Raw genomic sequence first — 19,198 nt, forward strand, 5'->3', positions numbered from 1 at the left:
ACGACCGCATGTTGCAGATCCTGTACGGGCCTATCTGGATACAGAAAATGTTGGACTGCTGCCCTGGCCAGCACATTCTCCAGATCTCTTACCAACTGAAAACGTCTGGTCAATGGTGCCCGAGCAACTGGCTCGTCAGAATACGCCAGTCACTACTCTTGATGAACTGCGGTATCGTGTTGAAGCTGCATGGGCAGCTGTACCTGTATACGCCATCCAAGCCCTGTTTGACTCAATGCCCAGGCGTATCAAGGCCGTTATTACGGCCAGAGGTGGTTGTTCTGGGTACTGATTTCTCAGGATCTGTGAACCCAAATTGCGTGAAAATTTAATCACGTATCAGTTCTAGTATAATATATTTGTCCAATGAATACCCGTTTCTCATCTGCATTTCTTCTTGGTGTAGGAATTGTGATGGCCAGTAGTGTTTTTGGTAGACTTCTAATCGCATAGTGTGGCGTGACATTGATAAAATGAAACAGCGTTTAAGGCAGATTTCCGCGGTCGAGTGTGCGTCTGACTCAACACGTTTAATGGGCATAGCAAGTACTAGAACGAGAGCAGGAGAATCTCGCTCCGGAAGAAATTTTCATTATACGTATCACGCAGTCAGAACTACGTCTTCTACAGCTTTCTGCAATTGAGTGCTAACTATCCAAAAAGTGCAACAATAGCAGGGGAAGCGAACATAGTGTGGTTTGGGTGGTATGCTTTCCGTCTCTGTACAGCGAGACGCGGAAGAGGCAGGCGGTGGTCAGCTACAGGCCGCGCAACCAGGAAGTGGTGCAGCAGTCCTTGGTGAGCGCTGAGGACTCGCGGATGCCGCGGCGAGGCCGCGACGGCTCTGAAAAGCGGCGGAGCGTGTCGCGCGCCACAGCCGACGCCGTTCCTAGTCGTAGTCGCCCGCCGGAGGGCGAAGCGTTGGTCGCCACTACAGCCGCAGGCAGAATGACAGGAGGCGCGTGCCTCGTTCTGCAGTGAAATGTCCCGCGGCGCAACTTGTGCCGTTTGCTGCAGCTGGAATGTCTTGGAGCGAGGGCTACGTTCAACAAACAAACTCTTCAGGGCGCTAAGGCGATAGCTGCACTAGGTGGTTTGTCCAGCGTCCTTGGACTTTCAAACTCACGAGATCGTGTTCGCAAAAACACCACGGTTAATTGTGTCCGCGAGTAACTTATATTTCCTTTATTTACTTTAGCGTTTTCTATATGATGTTTAACCTGGATCTGAGAGATGATATTAAAAAAAAAAAAGTAAACCACAATCATTTGAAAAACACAGTGCTTCAAAATTCCGTTTTTCTTTAACAAGAGTTTGAAGTTAGCAATTACATTTAAAATGTGGTAGTCATTTATGCGTAAGAGGTACGCAGATCAATCAGAGCGGCACATGTCACTGTCTTTGTGTAAGTGTAAATATCTGCATCTACATCTACATACATACTCCGTAATCCACCATACGGTGCGTGGCTGAGGGTACCTCGTACTACAACTAGCATTTTCTCTCCCTGTTCCACTCCCAAACAGAACGAGGGAAAAATGACTGCCTATATGCCTCTGTAGGAGCCCTAATCTCTCTTACGTTATCCTCGTGGTCTTTCCGCGAAATACAAGATGGCGGCAGTGAAATTTAGCTGCAGTCAGCCTCAAATGCTGGTTCTCTAAATTTCCTCGGTAGCGATTCACGAAAAGAACGCCTCCTTTCCTCCACAGACTCCCACCCGAGTTCCTGAAGCATTTCTGTAACACTCGCGTAATGATCAAACCTACCAGTAACAAATCTAGCAGCCCGCCTCTGAATTGCTTCTATGTCCTCCCTCAATCCGACCTGATGGGGATCCCAATCGCTCGGGCAGTACTCAAGAATAGGTCGAAAAATGGTTCAAATGGCTCTCAGCACTATGGGACTCAACAGCTGTGGTCATCAGTCCCCTAGAACTTAGAACTACTTAAACCTAACTAACCTACGGACAGCACATAACACCCAGCCATCACGAGGCAGAGAAAATCCCCGACCCCGCCGGGAATCGAACCCGGGAACCCGGGCGTGGGAAGCGAGAACGCTACCGCACGACCACGAGATGCGGGCTATTTGTTTTTTAAAATCCTTCTACAGTGCCATATTTCAAACGCTTCTAGTTTCTTCGTCTCCCGTATCTCCATGCTCTACATCATACTTCCGCACAATGACGACCTCCGAATATTCAGTTTCAAGAATTAATTTTCTGCACCTTATTTAGATTTCTGTGTCAACTTCGTAGTCGAGTTATCCTCTTATGTGCTCTGGAATTTATCAAGAACTGCTTCTCTTGTGATGCTGGACTAGAGGGTACCCTGCAACAAGTTCCGGAAACAAAGAGTCTAAATGTCTGTCTCTCATTCCCATTTTAACCATTCGTGCTTGTATGTTCGCAGTGTCATCATTTGTATGTGATGCGTGTATGTGGCCTTGATCACTGCTTCAGTTAGCTTTCATTAAATTCTGAAAATAATATCTGTGTCTCTGCGTACTATTACCAACTCACAATGTACCTATCCCGTATCTTCCTATTAGCAAGTATATTTATTCTCGTTCTCCAATTCGCTGATACTGTACTGGTTTATATCCAACACTTTCTTCACATCAATATATTTGCGAATACAATACATATCTTTAAAAAGATCAAAATCGAACAATGGAAGCAAATAAGGTTAAACTGTAGTCACTTTCTCTTGTAGTTGTTATAATACAGGGTGATTCAAAAAGAATACCACAACTTTAGGAATTTAAAACTCTGCAACGACAAAAGGCAGAGCTAAGCACTATCTGTCGGCGAATTAAGGGAGCTATAAAGTTTCATTTAGTTGTACATTTGTTCGCTTGTGGCGCTGTTGGCTAGGCGTCAGCGTCAGTTGATGCTAAGATGGCGACCGCTCAAATGGAAACAGATGAATCTTTCGTTTCAAAGATTGTGTTTAGTGATGAAGCAACTTTCCACACTAACGGGAAAGTCAACCGTCACAATGTCTGTATATGGGGCACTGAGAATCCGCGGGAAACAACTCAGTATGAACGTGACTCGCCTAAGGTGAACGTTTTCTGTGCCATTTCAGCCAATAAAGTTTTTGGTCCCTTTTTCTTCGAAGGTGCTACTGTAACTGGACTACAGTATCTGGAGATGTTAGAGAATTGGCTGTTTCCTCAGCTCGAACAAGAAGCACAACAATTCATATTTCAGCAGGATGGAGCGCCACCACATTGGCACTTATCTGTCCGTAACTAACTGAACGTCAACTACCCGAGGCGATGGATCGGCCGCCAGGCAGCCCGTGACAGAGCACTTCATCACTGGCCTCCAAGAAGCCCTGATCTTACCCCCTGCGATTTTTTCTTATGGGGGTATGTTAAGGATATGGTGTTTGGGCCACCTCTCCCAGCCACCATTGATGATTTGAAACGAGAAATAACAGCAGCTATCCAAACTGTTACGCCTGATATGCTACAGAGAGTGTGGAACGAGTTGGAGTATCGGGTTGATATTGCTCGAGTGTCTGGAGGGGGCCATATTGAACATCTCTGAACTTGTTTTTGAGTGAAAAAAAAACCTTTTTAAATACTCTTTGTAATGATGTATAACAGAATGTTATATTATGTTTCTTTCATTAAATACACATTTTTAAAGTTGTGGTATTCTTTTTGAATCACCCTGTATACTCATGACAATATGTTCCAATATTTTCTGGTGGTTTGTGAATGAGATATAGGCTACTGTCGCCGACAAACTGTTACATCTGTTTAGTGCAACAAACGGAGCTGACTGCAGCTTGACAAAAGCAAATAATATGGGAAATTCTTTATTTTTGACCACAGCCGAGATACAGTATCATCTGAATTTTGCTGATACTATCGGAGTTTTTAAGACATTCATGCACGTCTCCGAGCATGATGAGGACATGTTCATAAGCGTTTGAGGTATTCATATTATTTGTCGCACTAACTGTTTAAGAAACTGCGACCTGGCTGCTGCAGGTGATCCCACTGAGCCGTGACGTACGCTCACCGCCTACAGACATCTGATCTGCGCTCAGCTAGTCACACGCAGACTTGCACAGGCTGACTGACGCTCCTCTTAACGCTAATGCTTCACCTATTCTTGTGTGTAGCAACATGGTTCCACGCTCCCAACGTGCCACGAACCGGGAAACAGCGTTACGGATTCTTAACTGCAAACAGTCCCACAAATGCATTGTGAGTAATTGAATCTCTGGACTCTCCCTTTCTCTCTCTTTCTCCGCCCATGGAGAAAGTAATAAACTTAAGACGATATTTGCAAAGAAGTGTAGTTTGTGTTTCAGAAGACTCATACTCGTCAATGACCGACTGACGCTATGATCCCTCATTGCCTCAGTCGTCCATTACCGAGTGTGAGTCCTTTGAAACACGCACCACCAATGGACAAGGACAACGTTTTAGTAGTGAAGATTAATGACGTGTCAAGTTTGTATCCGTACTACTTGGATGACCGAGGAGAGTGCTTCTGAGAAGCCATGATATCTTTTTAACAGTTACAGTCTAGCATAAGAGGGAAATGGGAACGATGGGCGTCTCTACGGAGCTTTTAAGAGCAAGTGCTGTGGAAAATGTAGTTAAGTAGCGCCATAGTCAATAATTTTTTGAATCAGTGTAGCGCTCTTTCTGTGACCAAATGACGATGTATTTCCTAGAAACTCCTCTTAGGCGGTTACGATCGCAGACCTCTCCCTGCCAGTAACAACTCTTTGCCAGCGCCGCTCTGTCCTGCTTGTTAGCACGTAGTGATGTAATCCCTGCGTCACTTCGCTGTACTGGCGCGCCGGCGACCAAGGCACTACTTTCATATTTACGAGTCCTTTTCATTTACATAGCCGGCTCCCTCAACAGCGCCCGGTTCAGACAGGTGCTACTTTGAATAAAACGGCATCGTGTTGGGTTAATGTGCGTACGCTGCTGATTTTTATGCAAATCAAGCATACAGCGATCACATAAAGGAATTGTCTCACAGCAATTTTCCCATGCTTTATAATGTTTCATAGTATTGAATTGAGCCGTTATCGAAAATTACATCACCGTGCTGATCTGAGAGCACGGAAGAAGCGGTTGATGACTTGTTCCCTCCAACGATCGCTGAACCCAATGTTGCATAGCGTCTCATTGCGGTCGCCACTAATATCAATTTAGTGTGGAATTCACTGTACGCACTAGGAGCAACGTCTGTCAATGGACCTCGTCGCGACTCTGTAGAGGTCCTCCCAAACAGTCAATGATGGACAGGCAGCAGCAACAGGTAAATGCTTGTCCAGCACTGACTCGTCTAAACGGTCTTCTTAACTGTTTGTTTTCGTGCAGTGACTGACCTGAAAGTCGAGATGGGTTCCATTATAGCTATGTCCTATTAAAATATAAAGTTCATTAACTCTCAAATGGCATCGTCCATCTTCATAGTTCATTTCTCATTCAGATCTTCTCCTTACAAACTGTTATTAACACTCATTGAAAGTGGTTCAGTTAAATTAATTACAGGTAGGCCTCCAAGGATATTCTGATAAGGGAATTACCAAAGTTCTAACGTATAAAAACCATATACCATTCATGTATGTCACTTATTTGTGTAACTCAGCATTTGCGTGCAATCAAAGTTTGAAGATTATGGATCCCAAAGATCCCAGAAGCACATATCACTAAACCAACAACACAGTGTAACAGATAATACTGTACAGTCATTATGGAACAGCATTCACACTTGACAAGGGCAACATTTTGACATGTTCCATAATTTCCAGTGTATTCGCATTGCAGTAATTCACGATCAAAAGCCGCAGTGGTCACATCAAAATTCATACTAGGGGTGACCAACACGCGGCCCGCGGGCCGCATACAGCTTTCAGTGTGCTAAGTATTCCAGATAACACAAAACCCAAAAACGAGCGTTCCATCAAGCGTTGTTCGTATCATGTCCAATTACAGAAGGAATGTCGCAGTTAATTAACTTAACTATCGTTACATTTTCTTCTATATTCCTGTTTGAATAAATATCACGCTGTTGTGTTTGTCTTCCAAACACCGCGCGCCGTCTTGAAGATGCAAATCTGTCTTGACGATATGCAGCCAAAGAACAACGAGAGTATGAACTCCGACAGCACACGGCTGTCGCTCTGCGCGAATGAGACAAACGTCAGAAACAGCCAGCACATTCCACAGTTCACTGTACTACGAACTCGCAACACTATCGGCTGTAAAAGTATGTCCCTTTAGGTGTGTACGTGGTGCACACTGTATCACGGTGATCCTACTGTTAATTACGGTAAGAAAAAACAGCTTCTATTTATTCCAATTAATCTGCAATGCTTGTCTTTAATTTTAGGAGGCTTCTTTTATTTTATGTATTCTAATGTGGTTGGTAGGTGTACCAACGAACATTAGAACTGTTTTTTGCCTCAGTACTTACTTTTAAATTCGTTAGAACAAAAAATAGATACTTAATTGTAATACTATGTGTTACTGAGACGTTTAAGACTTCCTCATTAAAAAGGTGCAGCTTCATCCATCTGTCCGTATCTCCAGCAAATAATTTTGCTACCGATTTGAAATCTAGAACAGTTTTAAAAAATCGTTAGTTGTAAAAGAAACCGAAACGGGGCTCAAAATTTTAAACTAAGGATGCTAAGTCAAGTGAATCATATGAAACAGATTTACCTGCACATTCTAAAACAGTTTTACATTTCCTTTTCTGCCTCAGTGTCTGACTGACGATTTCAATACGATATCTTGGAATGGATTCAACTAGTACTAACATCAGGCCTAACGAAAAGTACAGAAAAGGTGAGAAGTTTTCAAGACAATTGCACTGTATATTTTTTTGTGGAGTTTTAAATACAACCTGTATGCTTTACCTGCAATAAACACACGTTGGTTTCAGAAGACTGTAAAATCAAACGGCATTACGACACTAGACAAGCAGTTGCGTTTGATGTGTACAAAGATCGACTTCGACAATATCACCTAAACGATTTAATAAGAAAAGTTTGTACTCAACAGCAGATATTTACAAGAGCATATTCAGGGTCAACACTGTTTTTCTAGAGGAGGCCGAAATGCACGCGTTTAATTACACGCTGACTGGCGTGAGGTCTGGAACAGTTAAAGGAATTAATAATAGCAAATAAAGTAAGTAGTTGATATAATACTTAACTTTAATCCACAATTGTAGAACATCGCTCTTGATGATGCATGCTTCATATAATATTAATTATCAACTGATATGGCGCCTTACTAGGTCGTAGCAAATGTAGCTGAAGGCTATGCTAACTATTGTCTCGGCAAATGAGAGCGTATTTGTCAGTGAACCTTTCCTTGCAAAGTCGGCTGTACAACTGGGGCGAGTGCCACCTACCGTGTGGTGGCGCTCGGTCTGCTATCACTGACAGTGGCGACACGCGGGTCCGATGTATACTAATGGACCGCGGCCGATTTAAAGGCTACCACCTAGCAAGTGTGGTGTCTGGCGGTGACACCTTAAATGTGAAGGTAATTTTAAAAATTGTGCATCTGAGTTCATATTTTATTCTTTAATACTGGATGAACGCACAGATAATACCGCCCAAGTGCCGATTTATATCTGGTATGTTGATGCCTACTTTGATAAAACAGAAGAATTAATGGGAATGTAATTACTTACGGATATCACGAAGTGACGAGATGTGTTGCAAGCAATTACATCAATATTAAGTTGATTTTCGTTAAAACTTAGCAACCTACCTGCGCTAGCAAATGGATGGTGCTCCAGCAATGGCTGGGAAAGGAAACGCAAGGGTTTAGTTCACTGTATTGAATATGACTCCGTCAAAGTTGGCAGTAAGTCAATACTAAATTTTGATTGTATTATCCGCCAAGAGAATTTATGTGCGTTGTCCCTCAAAATGGACCATTTCATGAAAGTATTTGTCGAAACAGTGAACTTTATTAAGCCGATAAGATTGAATCAACGTCATCTCCTCGAATTCCACAAGTCTTTCGATTCAGAGCCTGATATCGTTACATTTCATGCAGAAGATGGCTGACCCATGTCAAAATGTTCAAGAGAGTGTTTTATTTGCAGCAAGAAATGCAATTACTCTTTCAAACCAACTCAGTGAGTATCCAGGAGTTTACGACTTTGTGTTCTTGGTCGATATAACTAGACACGTAAATGAATTTAATACTCGACTACAAGGAAACGATCAACTGGTTAATGTCATGTATGACCTTATTACCGCATTCAGAATGAAACTAGGTAACTGGGAAGAACAGTCACGAGCAAAAAAACGATGTCGAAACAATCGGACGTCAGCGAGGGAACAGCGATTTAATAAGCTTCTTTCATATTTGACTGGAAATTCGAATTCGATACCCGATTTCAAGATTTTAAGACACATTGCCTGCCTTTTCTTCATATTTCTACGTTATTCTCCGCCGACATAATTTTCCTAATGGGACATTTGCACATGAGTTGGTGGGAAATGCAGTGTTGCGCACATTTAAAGGACAAATTTAATCAGGCTGGTTTGGAAGAGTTTTATGAAACATACTTGGACAAGAACGAACATCCCCCGTTTTACAAAGATATTGATGATTTCATTATTTGGAACAACTTACGGGTGTGAACAGCTTTTATTCGGATGAATCCAGCCGAATCACAAATGAGCTAACGAGTTGCTTGTATTCATCTGGAAACTATTTGCGTGTAGCAGCAACTTCAGTCGACATCAACACTGACTCAGTTCAGTTAGAAAAAGCCAGACATCCCATTAACATTGCGTTTCATTAAAATATCTTATAAATATGTTTCTTCCTCAGAGTTGTTTTATTTCTTCAAAAAATAAATGAATATTTTTTGCTTGTCTTGGTTACAAAATAAAAACTGGTAATGCGGTCCACGGGGAAGTCGCTTTTCCAAATTTTGGCCCCCGTGCCAAAAGGGTTGGCCACTCCTGCTTTGCATCAAGGTGGACAATTCGGTTGTTGGGGCAGTAGTTTAATCCAGGATGCAAGGAGCCACATACTAACACTTATGCTATTAAAAAGCACGGCCGTAAGCAGGACACGAAGATGATTTTAACTTTTTTTGCAATACTAATAACGTCTTTCCGACCACAGCACGCAATATGTACACTATTGGCCATTAAAATTGCTACACCACGAAGATGACGTGCTACAGACGCGAAATTTAACCGACAGGAAGAACATGCTGTGATACGCAAATGATTAGATTTCAGAGCTTTCACACAAGGCTGGCGACGGTGGCGACACCTACAACGTGCTGACAAAGTTTCCAACCGATTTCTCATACGTAAACAGCAGTTGACCGGCGTTGCCTGGTGAAACGTTGTTCTGATGCCTCGTGTAAGGAGGAGAAATGCGTACCATCACCTTTCCGACTGTGATAAAGGTCGGATTCTGCCCTCTCGCGATTGCGGTTTATCGTATCGCGACAATGCTGCTCGCGTTGGTCGAGATCCAATGACTGTTAGCAGAATATGGAATCGGTGGGTTCAGGAGGGTAATACGGAACGCCGTGCTGGATCCCAACGGCCTCCTATCACTAGCAGTCGAGATGACAGGCATCTTATCCGTATGGCTGTAACGGATCGTGCAGCCACGTCTCGATCCCTCAGTCAACAGGTGGGGACGTTTGCAGGACAACAGCCATCTGCAAGAACAGTTCGACGACGTTTGCAGCAGCATGGACTATCAGCTCGGAGACCATGGCTGCGGTTACCCTTGACGTTGCATCACGGATAGGAACGTCTGCGATGGTGTACTCAACGACGAACCTGGATGCACGAATGGCACAACGTCATTTTTTCGGATGAATCCAGGTTCTGTTTACAGCATCATGATGATCGCATCCGTGTTTGGCGACATCGCGGTGAACGCACATTACAAACGTGTATTCGTTGTTGCCATACTGGCGTTTCACCCAGCGTGTTGGTATGGGGTGCCATTGGTTAAAGGTCTCGGTCAGCTCTTGTTCGCATTGACGGCACTATGAACAGTGGACGTTACATTTCAGATGTGTTACGACCCGTGTATCTACCCTTCATACGATCCCTGCGAAATCCTACATTTCAGCAGGATAATGCACGACCGCATGTTGCAGATCCTGTACGGGCCTTTCTGGATACAGAAAATGTTCGACTGCTGCTCTGGCCAGAACACTCTCCAGATCTCTCAGCAATTGGAAAACGTCTGGGCAATAGTGGCCGAGCAACTGGCTCGTCACTATACGCCAGTCACTACTCTTGATGAACTGTGGTATCGTGTTGAAACTGCTGTACACGCCATCCAAGCTCTGTTTGACTCAATGCCCAGGTGTATCAAGACTGTTATTACGGCCAGAAGTGATTGTTCTGGGTACTGATTTCTCAGGATCTATGCACCCAAATTGCGTGACAATGTAATCACATGTCAGTTCTAGTATAATATATTTGTCCAATGAATAACCGTTTATCATCTGTATTTCTTCTTGATGTAGCAATTTTAATGGCCAGTAGTGTAATACTGTATATCCAAGGAAAGACCATAACTGTTTTAAAGTGGTAGACTTTAGTTCGAGTGGCACCATCTTTACTCAGAATGAAGGAAAGTTATTCTATATTGGACTGAAAAGTCTTGAACTTGTGCAAATTGCATTTTACTCTATCGGAATGTAATATAGGTTTCAATTTTTCTAACCAGAATCAGTCAGCACAACAGCTGTCTCTAAGGACGACTCTGTTGACGGGACGTTAGACTCTTATCATCTTCCTTCCTTCCTCTGGGGCAACAAATATTCCGAGAATTCAAAACGGAGTTAATATCTGACGTTGAATAATTTGGCTTCAGAGACTGATTTTCCTGAACAGAGAATGCAGACTCGACAATCGAAACATCTTTTTAGTATTTGGGGCAAATAGTACTAGGAGAGACTCAAATCTTTCTCGAAAAGTTGCTTCTGACGGGAATTCGCAGATCACCATAGTTGATCAAATGTTGCTGCGAAGCTGCTAGATGTAGAATACAGCAAACTAAACACAAATCAGGGAATAAAGTTTCTCGCGACTCCATCGTCCTTTAAATGTTCACGTTCGCCTCAGCACGCCGAATTAAAAAATAAAAAATTAAAAAATGAAAGAAAACTGTTAGTTAGCAGAAATTGACTGTCATAACCATTGCTGCCATGGCCTTCTTCAATTATCAAATGGTTCAAATGGTTCTAAGCACTATGGGACTTAACATCTGAGGTCATCAGTCCCCTAGAACTTAGAACTACTTAAACCTACCTAACCTAAGGACATCACGCACATCCATGCCCGAGGCAGGATTCGAACCTACGACTGCAGCAGCAGCGCGGTTCCGGACTGAAGCGCCTAGAACCGCTTGGCCACAGCGGCCGGTCTTGAATTATCAATCAGTGATTGGTCTACGTGTTTCGCCGTGAAGTTATGCTGCCAGAAATATGTAAATGTATGCGATGGGAAAACTGCAGCGATTGAGTAACCTATACAGTTACTTTCGCACTGAATAGAAATGTAAATTTCAATGGCCATGTAGCCAAAAGCAACCTTAACAGTGAATGTCAAGTATTTTCAAGCTTACATTTCGAAATGAGTGTTAACTTGATGGTTAGATAACTATAGATGTTCTTTCGGAAATCTTTTTTTGGATATTTAATTCGGAAAGACAGTAGCTCTTACGAAAGGAGTTGTAGCTGTATGTTCTTAAAGCTCCATCTTCTGTGCTAGGTTCAGTGGCTTGCTGTATACAGAGTGGCCGACACGCGGACCTGATTTACGTTCTACTGAACCGTCTAAAAATCACAGTTTTTATTCTCTCTTCGTCTACAAACTGAGGTTTATGCTGCCGTTACAGCAGCAGCTACGGTGGCTGGCAGTTGCTCTTGTCAGTACAGTAGAGATTATCACCGAAATCTTCGGACATGCTTCGTACTTTATACAAACACAGGCGCTGCAGTGCTGTATTTATCCTCTACTAACATGCTAGCGACTTTCGATTAAATGTCTCCCCTGTACAGGTATTACAATGAGTGTACGAGTGCAGGTTAATGACACATAGACGACCACATATAAAGGTTTGGGACTGGCCATGACTGGGTGTTGTGTGATGTCCTTAGGTTAGTTAGGTTTAAGTAGTTCTAAGTTCTAGGGGACTGATGACCATAGATGTTAAGTCCCATAGTGCTCAGAGCCATTTGAACCATTTGAACTGGCCATGAAGCGAGCTCGGGTAACTGAAATATTTAAGGCGCCCGATCTCGACAAGCGGAAAGTCCGGGTTCCCGGTCCGGCACAAATTCTCAATGTCGGCTTTCCATTCTACAGTTAGAGGTTGCCCATATTCGCAATTGCGAATACATTTCCTGTATTTCGCCACAGTGCCTGTTTCTTCGGACATGCATGCATGAAACTGAGGAGACGTAATCCGTATAATTGTAAAGAAGTAAGGGAGAATCACATAACCATTGAATGGAAGAGCCCAAAGGAAATCAATAGAATGCATATTTTCATTGTACTTCTCACAATCACAGGCACTGCAATATCGTATTGTTTGTGTGTCAAAAAAACCTCTTGCGGGCTATGAAGAGTTTGCAAGAAGGTAAGCAATGATAAAGCAGTTATTCAGGCAGACTAAAATTTAATTTTGACAGGGGAATAGAGTCCGATAGTAGCAAAAGCAACTGAAGGTAAATATAGCAGAATAACATGAACAGGAACGAAAAGGGAAGCCACATATTAGAAGTTTGCACAGAGATCAATAACAGTTGGTTTGTGCATCATGAAAGAAGGTTTTGTACTTGAAGAGATCTGGAATCACCAGAAGGTTTCAGATCAATTCTATAATTTCAGAGTCAGGTTTTCAACTGTAAAATATTTCGGAGGAAATGAAGAAGCTGGCCGTAATTTATTCGTTATGAATTGCAGATTAAAACTGAAGATATTGCGGAAAGGTAGGAAACTGAGGAGACGTAATCTGTATAATTGTAAAGAAGTAATGGCTCTGCAGAGTTTCAAAGGGAGAATCACACAACCATTCAATGGAAGAGCCCAAAGGAAAACAATAGAAGACCAATAGATACTTTTGAGAGATGAAGGAGAATCAAACAGCCAAATGATATGGCAAAAGCTCTTGGATAAAACACATAATATTAAATTTAATTTAAGACTGGTGAATATATACAGATTTAGTAAATAAAGCATGCAAAAGGGAGTACTGATATCAAAAAAATGAGGTTGATAGGAAGTGCAAAATTACTAAGGAGCAAGGGACAGAGACTTTAGAAGACACTTGAAATTGGGAAATATGATGCCTGTCTTGAGAAAACTGAAGAACTGGTAAGTGAGAAGCAGCTGAACGTGTATTAAGACCTCAGATGGCAAGCGAGTACTAACCAAAAAAGGAAAGGAATGTACCGAGATACTGTTCAAATGAAACGATCTTGAGGGTAATATTATGAAAAAACATAACGAAGTAGTCGAAGTTGAGATGGTATATATGATACAGTGAGATGCATTTGATGCAACACTGAAAGACCTAAATCAAAAAGAGGCACGTAGGTTAGATACCGTTTTCTTAGACTTACTGAGATCGTTGAGCGAAAACACGGTGATGAAACTATTCCACTTGATATGCAAGAAAAGGTATCAGATAGATTATATAATGGTAAGACAGAGATTTAGGAACCAGGTTTTAAATTGTAAGACATTTCCAGGGGCAGATGTGGACTCTGACCACAATCTATTGGTTATGACCTGTAGATTAAAACTGAAGAAACTGCAAAAAGGTGGGAATTTAAGGAGATGGGACCTGGATAAACTAAAAGAACCAGAGGTTGTATAGAGATTCAGGGAGAGCATAAGGGAGCAATTGACAGGAATGGGGGAAATAAATACAGTAGAAGAAGAATGGGTAGCTTTGAGGGATGAAGTAGTGAAGGCAGCAGAGGATCAAGTAGGTAAAAAGACGAGGGCTAGTAGAAATCCTTGGGTAACAGAAGAAATATTGAATTTAATTGATGAAAGGAGAAAATATAAAAATGCAGTAAGTGAAACAGGCAAAAAGGTATACAAACGTCTCAAAAATGAGATGGACAGGAAGTGCAAAATGGCTAAGCAGGGATGGCTAGAGGACAAATGTAAGAATGTAGAGGCCTATCTCACTAGGGGTAAGATAGATACCGCCTACAGGAAAATTAAAGAGACCTTTGGAGATAAGAGAACGACTTGCATGAATATCAAGAGCTCAGATGGAAACCCAGTTCTAAGCAAAGAAGGGAAAGCAGAAAGGTGGAAGGAGTATATAGAGGGTCTATACAAGGGCGATGTACTTGAGGACAATATTATGGAAATGGAAGAGGATGTAGATGAAGATGAAATGGGAGATATGATACTGCGTGAAGAGTTTGACAGAGCACTGAAAGACCTGAGTCGAAACAAGTCCCCCGGAGTAGACAACATTCCATTGGAACTACTGACGGCCGTGGGAGAGCCAGTCCTGACAAAACTCTACCATCTGGTGAGCAAGATGTATGAAACAGGCGAAATACCCTCAGACTTCAAGAAGAATATAATAATTCCAATCCCAAAGAAAGCAGGTGTTGACAGATGTGAAAATTACCGAACTATCAGCTTAATAAGTCACAGCTGCAAAATACTAACACGAATTCTTTACAGACGAATGGAAAAACTAGTAGAAGCCAACCTCGGGGAAGATCAGTTTGGATTTCGTAGAAACACTGGAACACGTGAGGCAATACTGACCTTACGACTTATCTTAGAAGAAAGATTAAGGAAAGGCAAACCTACGTTTCTAGCATTTGTAGACTTAGAGAAAGCTTTTGACAATGTTGACTGGAATACTCTCTTTCAAATTCTAAAGGTGGCAGGGGTAAAATACAGGGAGCGAAAGGCTATTTACAATTTGTACAGAAACCAAATGGCAGTTATAAGAGTCGATGGACATGAAAGGGAAGCAGTGGTTGGGAAGGGAGTGAGACAGGGTTGTAGCCTCTCCCCGATGTTGTTCAATCTGTATATTGAGCAAGCAGTAAAGGAATCAAAAGAAAAATTCGGAGTAGGTATTAAAATTCATGGAGAAGAAATAAAAACTTTGAGGTTCGCCGATGACTTTGTAATTCTGTCAGAGACAGCAAAGGACTTGGAAGAGCAGTTGAATGGAATGGACAGTGTCTTGAAAGGAGGATATAAGATGAACATCAACAAAAGCAAAACAAGGATAATGGAATGTAGTCTAATTAAGTCGGGTGATGCTGAGGGAATTAGATTAGGAAATGAGGCACTTAAAGTAGTAAAGGAGTTTTGCTATTTGGGGAGCAAAATAACTGATGATGGTCGAAGTAGAGAGGATATAAAATGTAGGCTGGCAATGGCAAGGAAAGCGTTTCTGAAGAAGAGAAATTTGTTAACATCCAGTATTGATTTAAGTGTCAGGAAGTCATTTCTGAAAGTATTCGTATGGAGTGTAGCCATGTATGGAAGTGAAACATGGACGATAAATAGTTTGGACAAGAAGAGAATAGAAGCTTTCGAAATGTGGTGGTACAGAAGAATGCTGAAGATTAGATGGATAGATCACATAACTAATGAGGAAGTATTGAATAGGATTGGGGAGAAGAGAAGTTTGTGGCACAACTTGACCAGAAGAAGGGATCGGTTGGTAGGACATATTCTGAGGCATCAAGGGATCACCAATTTAGTATTGGAGGGCAGCGTGGAGGGTAAAAATCGTAGAGGGAGACCAAGAGATGAATACACTAAGCAGATTCAGAAGGATGTAGGTTGCAGTAGGTACTGGGAGATGAAAAAGCTTGCACAGGATAGAGTAGCATGGAGAGCTGCATCAAACCAGTCTCAGGACTGAAGGCCACACCAACAACATGCAAGATGCATGACTCGTGCTAAATGCTCGCAGATGTGAATAAAAGCGTAATAATTATAATTTAAAACGCTATCTAATCAGAAGTAAAAAATGAATTTAGGATAGTATGCACATTTACACAAATCTGCAAAGTGGAAGAAAAGAATACTTGTAGATGACGTAACGTTCAGCTTGTAGCCAGAAGCACTGTAATGAGGATAGTTCGTTCTCAAAGTAGTTTCGAAACTGGGATTCAAAAGAATCATCAGATCAACAGGATAATAGCATAACTCAAGACAAATTTAAACATACTATTGGAAATGGGAGAAGGCACCAACTCCATGTACTACACAAGATGCCCCATTATATGAATATACACACAGCAAAGTCTACCACAGCAATCTGCATTCTAGACACAATATCCAAACTTATCTTCCTGTAGTTGTAAGGTACTCATGTGCGCAGCGGGATATCTATCATTAATGATGTAGAAAGCTGCGCACGATTTGAAACGTCCCCTTAGAAAAATTGTACACGACTGTGCTTAAACTGACACACAATATTTTTAGCGCAACGCAATCTGACTTTCAGAAATCCCTACAAAAGAATGGCCCTGACTAACATTAACCTATGCGTTTCACAGATCGCTTACCTCACAAAAATCTTGGTTACTCGAACTACTGCAATACAGCGAGCGCCACTACTGCCAGCTAAATAAAAGATTCAAACTACGGAAGGCACTAACTACTGATAGGCATAGTTAGCAAATGAAAGATTTTAATAGAGAACAAACAATGTATTTACCTTAATAGTCATAATATATATAGCAGTTCATGACAAATTACAAAACTCCGCCATCTCTCTCCCCACATCCACCACTGCTGGCGGCTCACCTCCAACTGCGCAACGCTACGCGCTGTTCACATCCAGCTGCCGCTGCCCAACACTACAATGGCAGACAACAATGCAAACTAGACACAGATTGCACACAGCACAGCCAGTGATTCTCACACAAAGCGTTACGTGGCGTTACCAATAAGAAAACATAAACAGCCTACTTACATAGCCCCCATGCTCCCCACAAAAAATTTTACAAATTGTTTTGGTCAGTGGCCAACAATGATTTGATAAAATTTTTTTATAACTACAATAACAAAGATATCAAATGCACACGCTTATTGATACAATGTTGGTCAAAAGCTAAAATTTTCTCACAGTCCATAAAGACAGTCCTAATCGTTCATCACAGTAAAATAGTAGTGTTTTTCTCAAAGTCTGAGCAGTAAAAGAAAATGCACACGGAAGTAGTGGATTTCCATGCAGTCTTGAAGAAGTAGTGTTGTCCTTCCAACGGAAAGACAGTGCTGACTCTCGACATGCAGACAAGTAATGGGTCACAACAGAGCAAATCGACAGCAGAGTCATTTGACGTTTTGAAGAATATTGGTAGGTAGGTCATCACAGAGTAGACCCACTGTAGTCCTGGTAGAGAGTATGGTATTGGTGGGTCACCAGAGGTGCAGACCCACTGCAGTCCTTGTAGAAATAATGGTACTGATGAGTCAGCAAAGACGCAGACCCACTGTAGTCCTTGTAGAAATAATGGTACTGGTGAGTCATCAAAGATGCAGACCCGCTGTAGTCCTTGTAGAGATAATGGTATTGGTGGTCATCAAAGATGCAGACCCACTGTAGTCCATGTAGAGACGGCCAGCAGCCATCTGTTGCAACTGTGCAGGTGCACAATCACCATCGAAGAGTCTTGCGGAGAATATAGCAAGTCCATAAACCACCACTTGTCCACTCAAGAAATTTTTGGAATTGTCCTTAGAACCAGCAATGCTGTTATCCAGTCCCTTGCTGAATCATTAACACACGTGCAAACACTATCAGTCCCTACTTCTCACACATTGTCCATATACTATGACCAACAGAAACGTGTGCAGTGAAATGTAACTTACAAGTTAATAATATGATGAACTGGTGTCAATTACAATTTTATGACAGAAGAACACAATAACAAAGGTACAAAATATATCATTAAAAACATAACAATACAGATAACATTTGTAGTACAGGCTTCACAAAGGGATAGAAATAGACATGCATATCAGTGTTACAAGAATTATGACATAAGTACATACATAAAGATCAGAATAACTTTTGAAACATCAACTTCACATATGAGAATTAAAACAAAACAGAATAAATAATGTCTAAGCATTTTTACAAAGAAAATAACATATTATAAATGCAAATTATATTTGAGGATTACAGTATTCCTCATCATAGTGAATGTAGCTTAGTACTAGAACAGAAAAAAGTTTCTATGAAACAGTACACAGAGACAGGAAGAAAAGAAATACACAAGGGTACACAAACACATAGTGGGATAACACAAAAGGAAAGGACAGGGTTTGTTTTCAGTGTAACATTTGGTACTGCAGTCCAACCCAGAACTTCATTCCATATATCTTTCCTCTTATTTCAAGATTTGTTTGCACCAAAATAATTCTATCCAAGCATGCTTTCTGTATTTATATGTTCACACATTTCTTACCTCATTATTTATTTTCCATTATTTTACCTCATCATTTATTTCCAAGAAAATCCTAAACCTGTTGTCCCTAAACCCTACTTTTTTGGTTCATATCCTCTTTCAAAATACTTTTTTTTTCTGGCCAAACCATTTTCTTATAGCTTCTAAATGCATTTCTTCCAATTCATCATAGTTAGTTTCTTATATAGTCTACCCCCTATTAAGCTAACTTAAATCAACTGAGCTCAGATGCTAAACTAAGGGACGAGGCAATGCAGCAGCACAAAACAATTAACACAAACAGTAATGATAAAAAAATACAAATGCCAAAGCAAGCAGCATAAATTAGCAGAGCAATTGCAATATTACAACTAATATAAGGCAATGTGCAGCAAACAATAAAAATAAATCAATAGTAAAACAGGCTTAACCCAGTAATACAAAGTCAAATTCAGTAACACTATGCCTGGCAAACAGCAGAAGCAAAAACAATAAATTATATCTAAACATGACAACGCTCAAGCAGAAAAATATTACTGTAAAGACAACAATGCAGATAAGGGAAATGTATAATCACATCTTAATGTCTATGTAATTAAAGTGGTGCACCACAAGAAGTTATTCTACCAAAAAAATTACCAAGTAATTGAAAAGAAAATTTCGTATGCAATTCCTGTGAAGGGAAATGTCTTTTCATGCTCCTTCGTTTTTTTGAATAGATCATAAAATTTC

The sequence above is a fragment of the Schistocerca americana genome, chromosome 4, assembly GCF_021461395.2.
Source record: "Schistocerca americana isolate TAMUIC-IGC-003095 chromosome 4, iqSchAmer2.1, whole genome shotgun sequence".
NCBI classification, from domain to species: domain Eukaryota; kingdom Metazoa; phylum Arthropoda; class Insecta; order Orthoptera; family Acrididae; genus Schistocerca; species Schistocerca americana.